The sequence below is a fragment of the Polyergus mexicanus genome, unplaced genomic scaffold, assembly GCF_030449975.1.
Source record: "Polyergus mexicanus isolate NDT 795.1 unplaced genomic scaffold, iyPolMexi1.0 SCAF_2, whole genome shotgun sequence".
NCBI lineage: Eukaryota > Metazoa > Arthropoda > Insecta > Hymenoptera > Formicidae > Polyergus > Polyergus mexicanus.
Window position 1 is genome coordinate 12103894 of NW_027223322.1, and position 20076 is coordinate 12123969.

The window sequence follows — 20076 nt, forward strand, 5'->3', positions numbered from 1 at the left end:
ATTAATAAATTAGTGACGTAACATATCTAAAACAACATGATAAAATGAATATTAATTATGTTTTGATTTAATTAAATTTGACGTATATGTCACTTTCTAATAAATATGATAAGACTAGAGATACACACGTTCACATTTGCAACTTTCCATTAATAATTCGCAATTTGATTTCATCTGCGATTAACATGAAAACTTGAATGTAGAGAAATGTGTTTTTGTCTCCGATGAGAATTCATCCAATGTTATCCAATGTTATCCAATGTTTCAGACCAAGAGATTTTCAGCCAATGTTATTCGATCGATGGAATATTGACAGGCAAATCGTAACAAATTAGCTTTTGACTAACTAGTTACGAGAAACCGCCGCGCAAACTACATTTCTATGTCACTTATGGGAAAATCAACCCATTAACATCCTGATGGTAATTCATGACAAAGTACTGAAGGAGTGTCAGGCGAATTGTATAGGCATAGAGATAATATAGGTTCGACCTGGTTTACAGTATGTAATGTATTCACGTTGAAATTTATGAGCATCGACCATTGCAGTTCATTGCAATTAAGGATACATAAACGATGAGATTAAGATAACTTTGTTCCCCGTATTTGATAAATTTATGCGATTAAAAAAAGAATGGAAAGAAATATTTATTGTTTCGACTGTCGAAATAATCTTTAAACATTTTTCAACACATTAATATCGGAAAAAATTTTTCGCCATATTTATAACCAAGGAAATTTCGAGAACTGCGAGAAAGCATAGTGTTTTTTCGTAAAACATTTACGGAACAAAAATAGACGAAGATTTTTTTTTTTTTTTTAACAACGTTACGTATTTGCTTCATGTGACATTAGGTCTCTCGTAAAAGAGAGAGACAGGAAAAGTAAAAAACATCATTTTTTTTCCGTATTAAAACCAAAAACAAAGTTTGCAATGTTGGATTGTACTTTCTTTTGTCATACATTCAAGACATAATTTTGATATTTAATATTCTAATCATCCACCTTCAATATCTTTGTTTTCAAAATCCGATTAACAGCAATTTAAAATTATAAATAAAGGTATTAGTTTTCTCTTACCCTTTATTATTTTAATGGTGAATAGTTCTTGCATAAAAATTCTGCTTCTTTCTCTCTCTCTCTCTCTTTTTCTTTCTTTCTTCTAATGTTAAATCACCGATTTTTTTCGCAGAATGTTCGCCTGACGTTCCTTAAATCTTCTTAATCTTCCACTTAATTCCATTTAAAAGAACGATTTTTCACGTTTGTAAATGAAAACGGTAACGGAAATAAAAACTATTTAAGCGCGTTTTTTATAATAATTTCAAAGAATATGTTTTATTTTATCCAAGCAGAAATTATCTTATTAATGTTATCATGTTCTGCGTTGTTATATAAAATAATTTGCACAGTAACATAAAATTATATTAATTTTAATATGATTTTTTCTTACTGTTTCTCTTTATGTAAAATTAAATTTTTTAAATCTCATAAAATATATCTAAATCCATATATATTATACGGAGAGTGTCCTACTGCAGTTTTTACTGCAAAATTTTATCTTTTTAAGTTATTTAAAAACTTAAGTTCTTCCCTTCAATTTATAAATGAGCAATGTGTATATCGCTCTTCTCCGATTTACAAACATAATGTTTTTCCACGCATTAATGAGATGCATATTAAACTTTGAAATTTCGTTATTAAATTCGTGTTTTTGCAAATGCGTAATAAAATCTTGAAATTAAGATATGACTATCATTTCTTGTTTAAGCAGAGATTCATAAATTGTTATTTCGTGCATAAATGTTAAACTGATCGGAAAGTATGATAATTCCAATTTAATAATGTAAATTTAATATGATGTAATATTCACTATTCTAACCGATTTTAATCATTGCTATCGTTTCCAAAAATTTTTTTTTTTCATTTCAAACACGGACTTGCATTATTCATTAAAATTTGAACTTTGCATAATGTAATCTTATGTATTTTATATAAACTTGATTATATATTTAATTAAAATTGCTTAATATCATAATATAATTTATATGGATTCTAACTCTCAAGTAATATAAAACTTCATAATTTTATGACAAAATAAAATTGTATATAATCTGTCAATATACAATATAATATAATTTCTTGTGCTTATCGATTTATCGTTAGTATCGGCTCGTCAAGATATAAAAACGATCAGGGCGGCACAAATGCCACTATAAAATCTGTAACAAAACTAGACATTTATATTCCCCACAGTCATCTGGCGTTCCTGCTGGCCGCGAGACTTTTTTCCACATTCGTTTCATTTGCATACATAGTTATCCGGGAGCTACAATTCATTTCTTTGTTCGAATTTGCACGCGAAAGAGATTCATCTGTCTTTCTGAAAGTATATTGTCCCGTAGGAAAAGCGGAGTATAAAAAACAAAATTGTCTTTCTACAAAAATCCAATATGTCTATTTTATTTCAATATAAGAACCATGCATTTAGAGATTAAATCTTTTTATAGTTTATGAAAACATATTGCCAAATATAATGAAACAAATCGGTTTTAGATGCATTTTATCCGTCATTGTACTATATAAAAAAACATTATATTTTTTATCGAGTTTCATTATACGTATACGGGAATAATTTTCGTTCTTTTTATTTTATTTATTTTATTGTACTGTTTTATTTTATTACAGAGACAGTTTGTCTACACCTCTGAAAAATAACAATTTTTAAATACCACTCTCGAAGCAATGGTGTGTGAAACTGTTCTCATCATATAAAATATAAATGATAAGACGTTTGATTGCGTTCCATTTTCCCCTACGGAACATTTTCTTTGCCGTGAAAGTTCAGCGGAGGCACGTAGGTGGAAAATGCGTTTGCATTATTTTTAGGTCGCATCTCTGACGCACAATGATTTTTTCCGGCGAATCGCTGCGTTTGTTTCGCCAAAATATGGATACACATCGCGCGAAATAACAAAATAGGATTGAGATTTTTGTGCGAGCGAGATTCATCCAATCAAAACCAAAAATTACGCGCGCCTAAGAAAATTACATTAATATTTAAATCATGAAAAATATAAAGACGTATTTGTGAAACTAATTCGAAAGCGACGGAATAACAAAATTATTTCATTAAATGAAATTATATTTCTACAAAAGTATATTTTACAAAATAAATAAGAAAACGATAAAGCAATTTGTCGAAAGCAATCAAACAGCTATTTGATATATATTTGCTATAATATTTCGTGTTATCTTGATAAGAAAATGTATCTTCGTTACATTCTTTGTTGACGAAAAATACGATTTTATAAACAAATGAATATGATCTTCTCGAAATAATTTAATATTTCTATAAGCAACATGTTGCGTATCCAAATAGAATCGTAATCAAGTTTCATGTTTTTACATTATCGTCCATTATTAGGTACTTTATATTATTAACTCTTTTGCTTAACAAGCTTAATTAAGTAAAAACTTAATTAAGCGCAAATATCGATGATATTTCAAGAAGAGATAAACGGAGATAAAATTTAATTGTATCTGCACGAAACAATAATAATCTAAAAATTAAATTAAAGAGATTATATCATTATATATCATTATAAGTTGCTAAACAAAGTTAAAAAAACAACATGCTTTTCTTCACAGTGTTATTATTCTTCCTATCGCTAGAAAGTTTTTCTATTGGACATTCTCTCCTATTTATTGTACGTCTTACTAAATTATTTAAACATTGTTTATTTGCATTCGCCTTCAATAATCTTCCAATTCATCGTAATTTTTAACTCCACTATAATGTGACGAGCTCGCACAAAAAACAGCAGTTATCTTGTCTCGAAACATTCAGTATGAATGTCTCAAGACAATCTGCATAAATGTTTAATCTCTGCTTTGTAATTGCTTGTATCCCACTAATTATCAGGAGAGGTTGCGAATATGCAAAAATTTTCTCTTACTTTATTTCGATGTCTATGTTTATTTTTCAGTATTCTTAACTACGAATATGGATATGTAAATATTGATGAATCTATATATTTAGACATTTAGACATGTTGTTTATTTTGGCATATCAAATATCTTTCAAATAAGAAACAAAATAAATTTTTAGTTAAATAAACGTACGTTTCTTTATATTAACTAAAAACTACCGATATTTTCGTAAAAAAATCTCTTATATTAAATATCAATGCATCTCTTTTTATTTTATCAAGCACGTGCATCTATTGCGCATTCGGATTTTATTTACACGCTTGTTTATACTTTTATCTGTCGCTGCTTTTTCTCAAAATAGAAAAATAGATATATTCAATGGAGATATATTCTACGAAATAAACAAAAAAAAATTAATTGTTACAAGTTTTATCATATAAAAATACTAGGTCAAACAGTATTTTTCGTCTCTCGTTTGAGAATCGCTGTTTTTACTATTATAATCGTAAATTATACGCGCACATGTCTGTTCATATATATATTATACAAAAATTTGAAGAAAATCATTTATCAGTGTCAATGGTTAATGTTTTATCCGGTCTTCTGCTATTTTTATCGCTTTCTTTACGCAGATTTTTCCGTAATGTAGCGGTAGGGAAAATAGGGCAAAATTTGATAATTGTTTTTTCATAAAAAAATTTTTTTTATTAAAAAATCTCTGACTACATCTTAAAGTAAATTCTTTAATGTAAATTTGGTAAAATTTTCATTAATAAATATTGAAAAATGTGCCGTGGAGACGTCATCTTCTGGAAGCCGTTCGACGATGCGATAACCATTGTAGCTCCTCTAATTTAGTAGCTAGAGATTTTTTAATAAAAAAATTTTTTTTATGAAAAAAAAAGTGTCAAATTTCTCCTTATTTTTCCTACCGCTAGGTATATGTAGCCTCTTAAGGTAGCCTCAGATAATCTGAGGTAATCTAAGATAATCTTAAGTAATCTGAGGTAATTTAAAGATAATCCGTATCAAGGTAATTTTTGTATACTATAACCACTATTGACCAACTCCTCGATTTTATATTATATATATATGTAATTTTGCGCATATATTTGTCATAAATATACGCGTGATATTGGTTAGGATTACCATAATACAATACGCGATTGAGATGATCTAGATTCACCAGCACAATGCATTTGCATTAGCGTATATACTATATACTAGGCGGGGGGGGGGGGAGGGGTTGCTGGCACTATTTCATCATAATTATAGTTGCTTCGGATAAAAGCACGTGTGTTTTACCGCGATTCAAAGGGATTGTAAATCAAATTATGAAAATTGATATACAATATATAGAATATGCAGAAATATATGTACATGATAATAAATTAGTTACTGCTAGCTACGAAATAGCTTCAACATAAGATAGCTTCGAAATATGTAAGTATTTTATTTGCAAATAAATTCTTGAATAAATAAAATTATGTTTATATTTAACGTTAAATATCTCTAACGTTAAATTAAATCTTGGTATATATGAACAGTATTGAAATCAAGTTTATTTAAAAGTAATTAAAGATACTTTTGCTTGCTTATTTATATACATCCCGATATTTAAACCGCCAAAATTTTATATATTTAATATTAAATTTTATTTTTTCATTTATACAGAGTCGTGAGGTTTTTTAGAGTAAGAAGGAAAGCATTTCATATTATTATTTTCTCTTCGAATGTAAGCTATTGATGTATACATTATCGTTCTATCTGTACATTCCATCTATAGTTTACGTGTTTGACCATACGGTTGTCATTTGTCTAACTTTATTGCTTCCGAGGACATCGATTCCATGTTTCGAGATAGATAGATATATTGAAGCTGAATATGATTATTCATTGGTAAATGCAAATTACTATTGTTGTTTGCATCAGATTCCGCTGTCAGATTCCCTGTCTGCTTCAGATTATTTGACGGAATCCTCAAAAGCACGCCATTAATTCTGCGTAATTGGATCAACTTTATTAATTGTCGAGAGAACTCGTTGCAGTGACAATATAATCGAAATAGTCAAAATTCGTTGAAAATCTAGAAATGACGTTGTAGAGATCACATTGCGGAATGCCACATGAATGATTGGTTATTTACAATCGACAAATATATTATACATATTATACGAGACTGGAGAAAATGTCGAACATTTTTTTTTATATAAAATTTTGATATGAGAAAAAAATCAATATAAACCAAAATACAATTTGGAGAGTAAACATTTATATTTAATATTATATTAATTATTTAAATATCGATTGTCTTTTCTCAAATTGTAAAGATAACAAAACATTGTGCATTTTTTAACGTTTATAGAAGAATTTTAACTTTCTGAATATTTTTTATATATTAATATTAATAATGTTGTCTGTGATAATGAATTTTGTAAGTACCTAAATGCTATTATATTGAATGCGTGCGTGTATCTGATTACAATATTAATTAGCGATAAAATTAACAATAATGTATTTAAAAGAATCTGATGGAATCGTTATTAGCACTGGCAGCAAAATGTGAAACACAGTGTAAAAGAGATAAAATTGCATTTATTTGCATTTCTCTTCTGCCTCTAAATAATACAATCATAATAATCGCTTTTCACGTCGCTTATTACAGATAAAATTATCGTAATAATTCGGTCTCGTTGGTATCGACGACGTTATGAGTTATGAATGTCGTCGATACGAGAAATTTGTGATCTGTGCAATGACGACAAAGTTTAATTATTTTGATGCAAAAAATGGATTTATAATATATATTAACATATATAAAAATAAATGCATACTGGCGGATAATTTATTATACTCGATCTTTTGCGCGAGATACAAATTGGTTTTGTTCAAACAGACGAATTATTTTGTGCCATTCTTAAAACTGGCTCAGTAATCTCAATAATTTTCTTTGCTGATAAATGATTATAATAAAAAGAACTATTAGCTAGAAATAAATATTAAAATTTTTGTATAGAAATCAAAAGATCATTTGTATAAAAAAGAAACTATGAATTAAGAGTTTAATATTAAAAATTAAAAAAAAAAAAATAAATAACTCAAAATTGTTACAAGAAATTATATTTGTAATTTGCATTAAAATGGAATCGCAGTGCAACTGCAGGAGATTAACGCAATTTATATAGAAATGACCGCAACAATTTCGAGTGCTCTGCGGCAATCCTCCGCATAATTCCACAAATATGTGAAATAATGCATTAGCAAGTTATATTTTTGTAATTTTTATCAAGTTCCACAACTAATATAAATTGAATTTTATTATTTTGTTTAATAGTAAAATATTAAGAATATTTGTTTAGAACTTACATAGAAAAGAATTACATAATATAGCTATTAAAATTTTTACTACCAATTATTCTTATTTTTTATTCTGCTTTTAAAGTTTTGATATTCAAAATACTTGAAATTCGAGATTCACAAATTTTTATCCCTGTTTTGTTTTTTTTTTTTACTTAAAGAATGTTATAGAATTTCTTCCGTCAACTTTATGTAAACTGGATTAACATTTTTAACTTAACACTTTTCCATATTCGTGAGAATTCCGCGAATTCTATGTTTCGATCTTTATCTTGTATTTAATTGGACGAGTTATAATTAATTAGAATATGTTATATATTACGCGTTGCTGTAATAGCCAATAGCCAATGGCAAATTGCGGCTTTAAATTTCCTCTACGCGTATTTCAAATCTACTCTAAAGATCATCGAGCTATTTGGTCTAATTAGGTAAACGCGCAATACCTTAAGACTGATTACGATGGAAGCTATTCAAATGTATAGTTCAAATAAATAGTGCATTTAAAATTTTTCTCGAAACTTTACTTCTAAGTTCTCATACGTCACGATCAAAGAAAACATTATTATTTAAAAAATATTCTTAATAAACCGAATTTGATGAAATAATGAATTCATCTTTAAGAAAAATCCCGAAATATTTTTTATTATAAAATTATTAAAAAAGCGCTGATTATTTTTATCGTTAAATCGTTTATCGTATTTTTATCGTCTTTTATTAACTACAAATTCCATATATAATTCAAGAATTGAATTTTGATATTTTCGTATTAATGATGGAAAGAGAAAAAAGAAGTGTGAAGAAAAGAGACAATCTTTTAATTAATCAGAAATTAATTTTTCTTCTCTATGAATCTCGATTTATATAAATGATTTGAGAAATTTGTATGTATCATATAAAATTAATAACTGTATCAAAAAAAGCATGTTTCAATTACAATGTATATAATATTTACAAATATTTTTCACAAAAAATTATTTTTCTTCTTTACGATTTCGTTTGTTAGGAAATTCAGATAAAACTCAAATTCGCGGATGATTTTGAGCGAAGGCAAGCTTTTTCAAAAGGGTTCGCGATTGACAATCTTTTGTGTGGTTTAACGGTCTTTCGAGTGTTTTCCGGCCCCAAAAGTTAGCTCAAGAGAGTTCTCTGTTCCAGTTTACATCTCTCTTACGGCTTTGAAATGTTACGAAGAATGGAGTAAAGTGATCTTCACAATCGTGAAAGAAAGTCTCCCTTGTGTCTTATAGCGAGTAAGATTTATAATCGTAGAGACTACTCTCCGCGGGGGATCGCGACACGAAAATCTTTATCAAGATATTGATTCACTGCTCTCGTAAAAATATTTCTTTCCATACATCTGGCGAAAAAACAAGGCGCAATTCTCTCGTGTGATTTGTTCCAAAATGGTATGTCAAAAATAGATATACTCTGTCTTTTAAAATTGAGTGTTTGAATATTGTTGAATTCTAAAGCGTGAAAAAAAAATCGAAAAACCAGACGGCAAATCTTCTCTTGCTTTTCGCAGTTTAAAATGCGTTTAATCTTCGTAAATAACTTTGCAAATTAAATAATAATTAAATTAATTTTATTCATTAATGTTGATATACGTATTCGTAGCATCTCCCATACGACAGATTAAATAGAATGGTGTTTTGCATTCCTCGATATCCCCTCGATTCCTATAGCTTTAGCGTGATCATTTTATAAGAATATTCTAACATTATTGAGAACAAAATAAATGATGAAATAAATAGCAATTAGTGTATCTAATTACATTGTCGCGAATACAAAACGATTAAATTTACTCACACACTCTGCTGCTATTGCTATTTATTACGCCGTTTTACGATTCTGCTGTACTATTGTTCTTGACACTTACTCCCGCCAGAATAGACGCGAATTGATGGAAAAAAAGACGGCTAAGTATCGGATCGCGCGCGCTAATTAATAAACGCCCGTCGTTCGATTCGGTATTCGCTCGATATTCGTTTACGCGTAGAATTCGAGAGAAAAAGAAAACGATGCGAAAAACGTGGAACGATTTAGTGCAACTCCAAAGCGACGACAAACATTCCCCTGTCACCGAGTTAGTCGAATGAGAGACTGATGCGCGCCGAATAAATCCAATCTCAAGCATCAGTAATTATTACGAGATTATTACGATGAGAGATTGAGATTAAGATTAAATTATTGTGTATATAGAGTACGAGGTTACATCTAGGTTTTTTGGAACAAGTTGCGAGACAGACGGATTTGTTTATGACACATTCCTCAGTTGACTCTTTCGTTTTGATTCGCGTTGTTTGACAGCGCGTGACGTCACACAACGCGTCGCGCGCGACACGTACATATGTTAGTGATCGTCTCGCATTTCTTACGCGTTTACGACCAATGAGAGACGAATTTCCATCGCAGACGAACGTATATAGGGTACAGGAAAGAGCAATGGGCATGTGTAAAAGTGGAGACTTTGGAATCGAAAATTGAAGTACACGATGGCAATAAATTCTTCGATTCAACGCCCGGATTTCGACGGTATAATCTTACAGCGGTACGTCTTGAAGTTGACGCAGTTTTCTTTATCGACGCGTATTCGCGCGCGCGAAAATGTCGCGTCGAAAGTGTCGCACGATCGTCGTCGTCGTGTTTCGTGTAATTCGTTCGTTCTGATTACGCGATTATACCTTGCGTGCGCGCGATGAGATAGATACTAGATTAAGCTAATGTGTTAAGTAATTACGTGTGATAATTTGTCAAACGTCATGTTTAAATCGCGCTATCTCGATCGACTTGCCTCGATCCGGGCAAAGCGACAACGATTCATCGTGTTGCTCGTTCGTTCGAAATGCATCATGTGCGTGTCGGAAGCGGCGTGTTAATTAATGCCGTGTTAATTAGACGTATTTTTCGGCCCGAGTATACCTGAGTGAATAACGATGAAATAATTCGGCGAGAAGGCAACGAAGGTTGGGAAAACGCAACGTGTGATGACGCAACGACGAGGATGCAACGATCGTACGTCGACCTGTGAGTGAATTTATTTAAAATCATTATAAATTGATTGCGCGAGAAAAATATCCTGAAATTAATTTCGTGAGTCTAGCGGATCGATTGCGTGCAAAACGAGGTTAAATTCGACCCTGAGCGAGTTACTCTGAAACGCGATCAAATTACTCCTCGGAGAACACGATCAGCCTTCGCGTTAATTTGTCGGGCCAAATCGGCAAGGTTGACCCGTTATCATTTAGTCACGATAAGTGAGTTGATATTTATTACATTGCAAATTAATTTTATTCTTAAAATGAATTTAGAAATAAATAGGAGATGTATATTTAGTAATATATAATTGCATAAAAAGAATTTACTAATAAAAAGATCTTTTCGTAGTGAAAATCTCTTTACAAAAATATTAAATATTACATTTAACAACATTATTTTATTAAAATTTTCATAAATTTTACTTGATATTTATGTATAAAAAAGTTTATATTGAAGATTGAACAATAAACGATTCTCCTGGAAATTTTTGTTGAAAAACATTTAATTCTATATTTTTAGTGAAAATTTTATATCTCATTTTTATATCTCTCTCTCATTAAAATTTAATACGATTAAAAAATATTCTTTATAATAGTGTTTTTATGAGAGAGAACTTTATAAAATTTAAATTCCAGAAACTCGACAATATTTATATGACTTTTACTTAATAACATGAATTGAAACGTGAAATAAATAGCAACAATAAAAATAGTCACTATGCATTTGCTGTTATGAATATTCAATGTCATTTTAATTCTAATGCAAAGCAAAAGTATGACTAAAATTAAATATTGTTTGATCAAGGTTGTTATTATAACTTGTTTGTTCTACAGTTATTTTGTCATTGCCAATAATTATGGCATTTTAACAAAAGCTCAATGAAGTCTTCTTTAATTAATCATTACGAAGTTTAAAATGGTTAGCTCGTGCTCAACTTGCTAATCAAATTCTAGGGAAACGACGCACCGAACGACCATAGCAGCAAAAATACAGTTTAGCGTGATGAGATAAGTTTTCTTCCCTTAATTTTTTTTTTGTAAAATGTTCTTCGTATCAGCAAGTACAAAAGATAAGTGCATAGATTAATTATATACAAAACTGGGTATACGATTCATCTTTGTTGCATTAATTTTTTTTAACAGGACTTTAAGAATTTTCCGACCAAGTCAATTTTTAATGAGAGAATTTGATATGTTAAAAAATATAAAAACTTTTTTACTACAGAAAAAAATTAATAATTATTTGTTTCTAAATTTTATAGATTTATATATTTATATATATAAAATATAACTACATGTAAATGTTCTTTCGAATTTTCTGACAATACTGGAGTACAATTTTCATTACAGAAACTTTAAAGATAGCACTTTATTATAAAAAAATTACTTAAAATTAAATATTTTAATTATATACATATGTAATTTAGAAAATAAAAAATGCGATGGATTTTTTACGTGATTAATTTTAAAAATAGATATTATCTTTTTTAAGAATAAAATTTTTATTCGAAATTTGATTATCAATATTTTAAAATTTCAAAAATTTAATATAAAAAAAAAAATTCGATATAAGTTTGATAATTTGATAAGATAATATTACAGTACTGTAAGATAATATTACAGAGTATTTTTATGATTATTGCTCTGATCTGGAAAGAATCAAATTATCAATTATAGTTAATTAAAAAAATGTTGATGTATTTGTATGACTATATCGATCCAATCGTAAATATTGATTTGCTGCCGCGTAAATGGGGTCCGGTGCCGCATTATAGCTGGCTATTTATATGCTAACCAGTCTATCTAAAGGATAATAATCTAAAAGGGCATATGAATAGTCTTTACGAACTAGAGTATCTACATTATTATGGTCTCTAAAGGTCAGCTGCACTGTCGTTGATTATTCTTAATTACGGTGTATTAAGCGTTTCTCGTCTGCAATCTCGGACGAACAATAGTTTAATTACAGAAAAGAAAAGAATAACTGCCGTAACAAACTGTCATTTGGGGCAAAATCTCAATGAATCAGAAATTAGAATTTTATTTTAAAAGAAAAGAGAAAGAATTGCTCGCAAATAACAAAGTTTTCTTACTGAATACATCAATCTTATTTTAATTGAGGATAAATATATAATAACAATTATGTTTTAAAAATTAACTTACTGTTAACTGAAGAGAAGGTAACTCTAAAAAATCGGTGTATAATAACGATTATTTATTAATCAATTCTATTGGAAATCAGACATCAATCAAAGATTAATCGATTTTTTATCTTTACTCATTTTAGTGTGTTCTTTAATTAAAATTTAATATGGTTTTGCAATACATTTTTGTTAAAACTGAGATCGAGTATCTCAGAATGCGTTGTAGATAGAGAAAGAAAATTTAATTAATCATGTTTAACTCGAATATCTCAAGTAACTTTACATTTGTAATAGAACGTACAATTTCTTTCTAGAAATTGTTTTTAGCTTGTTGATTATAAATTCGATATCGAGTCGTTCGTCATGCTTGTTTTAAAGCTTCATTATTCACGTAATTCTTAATTGTACTATTCTCTTTTCTTTTCTTTTGGTATTTACCTTGTCTTACATTCCTTCATTACGCAAAACAATCAGAATTTGAAAAATTAAAGTAATAAAATCATAGCATTCTTAATAAATTCGTAATTGCCTATGCCACTGCATCTTACCGCTTTTTCCATCGCTTTATAATTCAATGTCGCTCGCGACATTTATTTCCCAAATGTCTACATTACATCGCGCAATTTGAGATTGCGATAAATCTCATCAAAGGTTAATGGAAATTTGCAATCATGTTTTTTTACAAAGGAAAAATTTCTGTTTAAAAAAGATTGTATTTTTCCCATACCGGTTGACTGGTTTTATATATATTTATAATATATTATATCTATATCTTTTTAATATATTATATATATAAAAACAAAACAAATGATAATTAATTTAGTTGGTAAGAAAAATTATTACCAATGAAAAAATAATAAAAAAGATAAAGTAAAATATCTCTCATAGAAAAATTCTAATTTTATTTAAAAGAAATTTTATATAAAAGTATCTTTTTTGTGATGCAGTAAATTTTGACTTTTCGCAATTTCATATTTTGCATTCGCGTGACATAATAAGGTGAGATATATAATAAATGAGATGATTTTTCATTATTTAGTAATTATTTATATTGAATTTCTATATCTCATTTCATTGTGCAAATAAAAAATGAGGTTTTAATAAAAAATCAAAATAGTGCACCTCAAAGATATTTTTATATAAAATAAAAAAAAATATATATATATAATTTGCCTGAGATATTCTACTCCTTTTGTCATTTCTTCATCGCTAATAAGTTGTCTTTGTTACCAATTAACTTTATATCATTAAGTTTTACTTTTGTATATTTCTATATATTTGTATATTAAAAAATGTAAATCAAATTTTATTAAAAAATATCATAAAATATGGCATTAAATACAATTTTGCACATTTGTACTATTTAATTATCAATCTATTAAATTGAATTTTTCACTCTTGATCATCGTAATTTAAATTAGATCTTACTCTCCGATAGATCATTTTACAAAAATTTGTGAAGTTTAAAATTCTAAAACTTTAACTCTACAATAATTTACTATCTTAAGACGTTGATACAAGTGCATCATCGCAATAGTGATAATGTACGTATTGCAGTGATACAATAATCAAGAAATTTATTTTTCAAACAAAAACCTTTGAGACGAACTAATTTTTGCAGAAAGTAGAAAAAGCAATATACATATATTATAAAAGTAAAAAGGTTAAGATACAATTATTAAAAACATTAATTTTAAAAACCATTCAATCGAAATAAAAATTTGTAACATATATAAATCTATCAACTTTATATAATTCAAATCAATAATAATAAATTTAGTTTTTATTAAAAATGAATTCCCCATCTTCAAGAAGCATCAATGGCATTTCATAGTGTCAAAGTTTTAAAAATGCTATTCTTTCTTTAGACAGAAATTTTACTTTGAAGAGAACCGTTAAAATATATTATGTATAATCACTCATAAGAGATTTGTGTTTCTTTAATTGCACGATACATTAACCCTCGAGATGGAAAATGGATTTTTCTTATTTATGAGGTTTATGATAATGCATTTTGTCTTTTATACATTCTGTATCAGTTATGTTGGCATTACTTAACATATATTTAGCACATATTTAGCATATTATCGTATATTGTATCATATATTTATATTTTATAATATGTTATTATATCTTACGAGAAAATGTATAATATTTTATAAAAAAATGATCATTTGGAATTTTGCAAAATTAAATAATCTCTCATTTTTGGTTTAATCGCAAAATATGTATGTATGCATACAATATTATTTAATATATAGTGTAGGTTTGCAAAATATAATACCTAATATCTGCATATAAATTCATATTGAGATAAGCAGCTTGTCTCGTATATCCGTTCCTTTCACGTCATATTTCCACACGTATTTTTCACAAGGAGCGGTTCAATCACGGTTTGAACCTTGAATTAATCCTTGGAGCCGTTGCCACAAACTGTCAATAAAAAAAAAGTGCTTTTGCTTTTTCCCTTTATAACTGCTTAATACGTATCGAGGGAACATATTTTTGCAATATTGTATTCTCCAAAACAAAATAATTATTTTATAAATTTATATAATTTTATTTAAGAGAAAAAACTCTTTTTTTCCGTAATTAACTATGAAGTTTTTCGTCATTTTGATATATGCTTTTTTTAATATACTAAAATATACATTGACACACATAATGATACTAAAAAATTTAATTTTATAACGAAATGAAATAAAATGTATTTAAGATTCGTACACAGCGGAAAACAAAATGAAATATCACAAATTCTTGCGGACCTTGCATTTGATTGCTCCGAAATTTTGCTTGTGATACCATTTGATTGTATCGCATAATATTCGTTCGCAAAATTACTGTGCTATTTGCTGTGAAGCGTCGTGAAATTTTGTTTGCAGAACTATTAATAAACGAATGTCATCTGCAGTAAACGCGACCCGGATCGCGATCTCTCCCGAAATCTCGGTCTGGGTTTCACCTGTTTAATCACTTGTCGTTAGCCTTCTCGTTGCACCTTTTGTCATCTTGTCACTTTCACCACTACGAGTTGCACGTATGTTCGCATAAGCACACGAGAACAATTGTATCTCGTGTCACTTCCGCGACATCGGGATGAATCATAATTTGATCTATCGGTAACAAGAGAGAATTGTCGAGGAATTTGAAGAACGTTTCGATATTCACGTTTGAAGATATTGCCTTGTTCATCGATGAATCACTTTGTTTTTCTCAAACAGGATTTCGTCGCGTTCCACGAAATGCACATAACACACCAAAATCACTGATTCCGTATCACTTAACTCAATTCACAGAGATTTTTAATTCTATATTTTTGTTCAGAGAGCTAATATGGATTAGTTAATTCTATCAATATCAGTTATTAATTTCTCAATTCCCAAGAAAGTTCCGCAGTGCGCTTATACAAATTAATAATTTCGGAAGAAAATTGTTTGTTAATTTTTTTTGTTTGTTCTTTAATGAGAGAGGAAATAAAGTCTTAATGATCCCAGATGGTTTTAAGCAAGACAAATTTTAATACAATTCAAATATTATATCTGTGCAATAGTCATTTTATTAATACGTTTATTTCTTCGTTGATGATATCTTTATTTCCTGTAAATTGAAAAAAAAAGATAGAGATCTAGTATACTCGAACGATTATACTCATTTTTTTGATCATCTCGAATAAGATCAGGTTTTCTTCTTTAAGAAATTCTGAATTGATTATCTTTTCTGATTTATCTTTGTAATGATTGTTCATTAATTTTTCTCTTCTTCGTCAGTGAATTGTGCCATTTCCCCAAAGGGGAAAGAAAGAGAGAGAGAGAGAAAGAGAGAGAGAGAGAGAGAGAGAGAGATAAAACAATTTTATTCAAAAATAAGTAAACACGTCAAGTGTCGATTTCACTAACTCACATCTTTACACATTAACGATTATGATATTCATTATTAAAGACTACATTAAATAGAATTATATTAACATTTAGAGATCATGATTGCTGGAAAAATTCGCAATTTTCAAGATTATATTGACTAATCATATCTCACATTGATTGAATTAGACCTGATTTATTTTATTAGTAATCTTGCTAATGATTAAATATTAATAAGCTTGACTACATGATCTTTATTTATTATTATAATTCGACAAGTACACATAAACTCGAGTATCGTTTGTACATTAACAGTCTTGGGACATGATAACACTATTAATCTCGCTGATATTGATTTTGCCGGGGACCACCGATAGTAAACCATCTTGAAAGTGCTGATCACTGTGGTTGTGAATCATATCAAATATACTAACAAGTTTGAGTATAGTTATCTCTTTCGAGTGATTTTTAAGAATTTTCTTGTTGATTATAATCTAAAATATTAATTAATAGCCTCATTGTTCATTCAGTTATTAATAATCTTACCGAATAATAGTGTTTTTTTATTTAAATTATTTATTAATTATTTTATTGTTAATCATTCTTATTAATATTTTATTAATAATCATTGTTTAAAATAATTTACATGATTTACATTACTAGTAACTTTCTCGGAGAAGAATTTCAGCAGCACTATCTCTTGCCAACTGTTAAATGTTACTTTTTTTTATTTCATGCTTTTTATGCTCGAAATTCCTCTGTCACTGGTCTTTCACTTTTCATTGAGCTTAGCGATCGCGATACGATTTTGCTTGCCTTGCGTCAGGAGGAGGCGTAAGATCAACACGCGATTTCGAAGCGCTCTCGCGGCGCACTGAGTGCGCCTAGTTAGTAGAAGAGGATCGGAGCGTCACGGCACGTCACGTCGCGTCGCGCCGCTGCGGAGTAGCCGTGAGTGCGACGAGAGTCGACCCTGGCAGTGAGTGCCGCCTGCGCACTTTCGTTGTACCAGCCCTTTTCTCTCCTCTCATTCTTACTCTGTTTTCGATTATTAGTATAGCGTTTCCTTTCCCTTTTTCGATGCCCCGCAACTTGACTTAGAGTAAAATTTATCCGCAATTGATTTAAATCTGCAAGTAATATGTTCGCCAGCCCGTTCATTCCTTGCGCCATTCATATACCGAAATTCCCAAACTGGATATCTGAACTATAGCTAAAGCTATAATCTATTTGAAGAACGCGTAAATACAAGCTATATTCTCTACCGGTTGGATATATGTGTCTGAATCTAAGATATGTATTATTTTAATCTTTTATACGTAAAAAAATTAAACTCAGTGTTGATATGAAGAGAAGATACATATCAAAGATGAGATTTTGATTGAGAAACGGAAAGAGATATTTTCGTATAAGAATGTCTGATCAGATTGAATTTTGCAGAAGGGCTTCTTGTCACTCTTGGAAATCCTTGATACCTTGGCAACGACTACTGTATCTAATTTCACGAATTCTTAATATTCTTACTCTGCTTTGCATTTAGTCTTATTGCTTTCAATCTTCGTTTATTTTGTATATTTAACATTCTATATTAATTTGCGATCTTTTTTATCTATAAACATATATTTTTTTGAAAATTCTTGGCACTAAAAACGATACTGTTGGTTTTCAAATTTTGTTTGCATGTTTTTCATTTTTTTTTTTTTTTTTTTTGATATTGCTTCGAGTCATTATTTTGCTCAGGGATTTTTTTGACGTTATATTGTATTTTTGTTCGCACATGTTTTCGTTTGTAGAACTTTATGCTATCCAAGTTATCTTACAAATTCTAAGATATGTATCCTATTTCAACATATCCTTTTGTGATTGGGCCAAATATCCTATCTTTCTCTTTTTTCCTCTCCATTATTTATATCGCACAAGAGATTTATGCCGCACAAGATATATCGAAACTGAGCCAATCTATATAGCTTATTTTCTTAATTCTGATTTTTTCTCTTTCTCTGTCCTTTTTCTTTATATTTAAATTTATCTCATCTTGTATAGATGATATAATCTTGGCTTTCTGTTGATCTAAATTTATTCTTTACTTATTTTTACTTATTATTATTACTGCAAGCATTACTCGTAAAAACTTTTTGTAAAAATAAGTAACGCTTGCAGTAATAAATCACGCGATTGTAAATAATATTTTTGATTGTTTTATTTTTATTAGAGTTAAAATCTTTTTTTATATATATTAAAATTGCTCTAAATATCATTTATTTTAAAGTCCACCAAAATTTGTCCCATGTAGTTTTAAATGTATACTCACGCGCATTATTTGATTTAAACTGATAAAACAGTGATTTGGATCTCTGAATTAACATGTTTGTTTACTGAGTCTAAAGGGATTTGGACCAGAATAATAAATAGTTTTTCTCTTTCCCTGTCTCTCTCTTTTTCCCGTTTATCAACGTGATAGACAATCTTTTCAAGGGTACAAAGTAAGGATTATGTTTACATGGCTCCACTAACCGCACATAAATCAAAATAACGTCTAAACAGGCCGGGAGAAACTTACGATTTCTACGGTTAATTTTAGCGGTGATTTATCGTAATACCTTTTGAGTGATCACGGTAAATTTCGGATCGTACACGATAAGCCATCGTTATTGGATTGCAGATACCGTTTTGGTATTTTTATCGCGGATTATCTCACGACGTCACTTAAGAATGGAAAATACATGAGTATTTCGGAAGTGACGTATATGATATACGGCTGTCGAATAATATTTTCGGTCCGATCGTACCCTTTATCTCTCAAAATTGGCTGTGTCGTAATATCAATCTTAGTGATACAGCTGGTGATTTATGGCGAAGAGTGGGTAGTAATGTAACGCTGTCACTTATGGTTATAGATTGGAGATACATTTAATAGGAAATTTTTGCGATTTCTCGATATCACAGATAGATGCGGAAGTATCATTAAAATATATATAACGAAATGAAAAAATTTAAAATTTTACAGAGAGAGAGAGAGTGAGAGAGAGGGAGAGAGAGAGAATGATTAGGATTCAAAAGATTTGAATATAGGAAAAAGATTTTCGTAAAAAATATATGTTGAATAAAAAGATTCTTTTTTTTTAAATTTAAGTACAATAAAAATATATCGCTTTTCTTTCATAGATTAAGTGATGTTTAAGATCATATATATTTGCTATACTCAAATACAATATTGGACTAGTAACAGATAAAATAATAATATTTTTTTCTTGCTTTTAATTTCCATTTACATAATAAATATTTTAAATATTTATATAAATATAGAATTATCATACATTTTTCTTTTATTCTACCATACACACACACACACACACACACACACAAGTTTATAAAATAAAATTTAAATCGCAATATTTTTAATTAATTAAAAAACACGTATTCGTTTTCCAATTTTGCGCATATTCAGATTTTCAAATCATCACATGCTTTATCTTGTACACTTTTTGTTCGCTACGGTTATCCGATTGTGTTTTGATTCTATTGATATATGACTGTTAAGTTGCAGTGAAAATGATCCAAAAAAGAGATCGAAACGTACGCTATTTATAGTTTTTGTAATTATTGTTTTAATCAATAAATATTATTTTTGCGCCCTAAGTACTACGCGTGGCTCTTTATGCCATATTTTATCTTATTTTTTACAATATTTTTGTTATGATCCGTCATTCGTGCAATCTTCTTTCAATTCAAAAGAACAGTTGAATC

The 20076-nt window shown here is 29.0% G+C and overlaps 2 protein-coding genes across 8 annotated transcripts in view; one reads left to right on the plus strand and one right to left on the minus strand.

Annotated features, from left to right (window-relative positions):
• The window catches only part of Fmrfar (FMRFamide Receptor), a 47711-nt gene extending 30513 nt beyond the window's left edge, over nt 1-17198 (minus strand). Inside the window, exons 1-2 of one of the 7 annotated variants that reach the window (XM_070309255.1) lie at nt 15435-15465; nt 14757-14905 (exon numbers count right to left, since the gene is read on the minus strand). The gene's annotated coding sequence lies outside the window, so the exon portion shown is untranslated. The other 6 variants (XM_070309262.1, XM_070309296.1, XM_070309287.1 and 3 more) reach the window with 6 other exon arrangements.
• Nucleotides 1-20076, plus strand: part of LOC138940380 (myb-like protein A) — a 68097-nt gene that overhangs the window by 14533 nt on the left and 33488 nt on the right. The window lies entirely within an intron of this gene.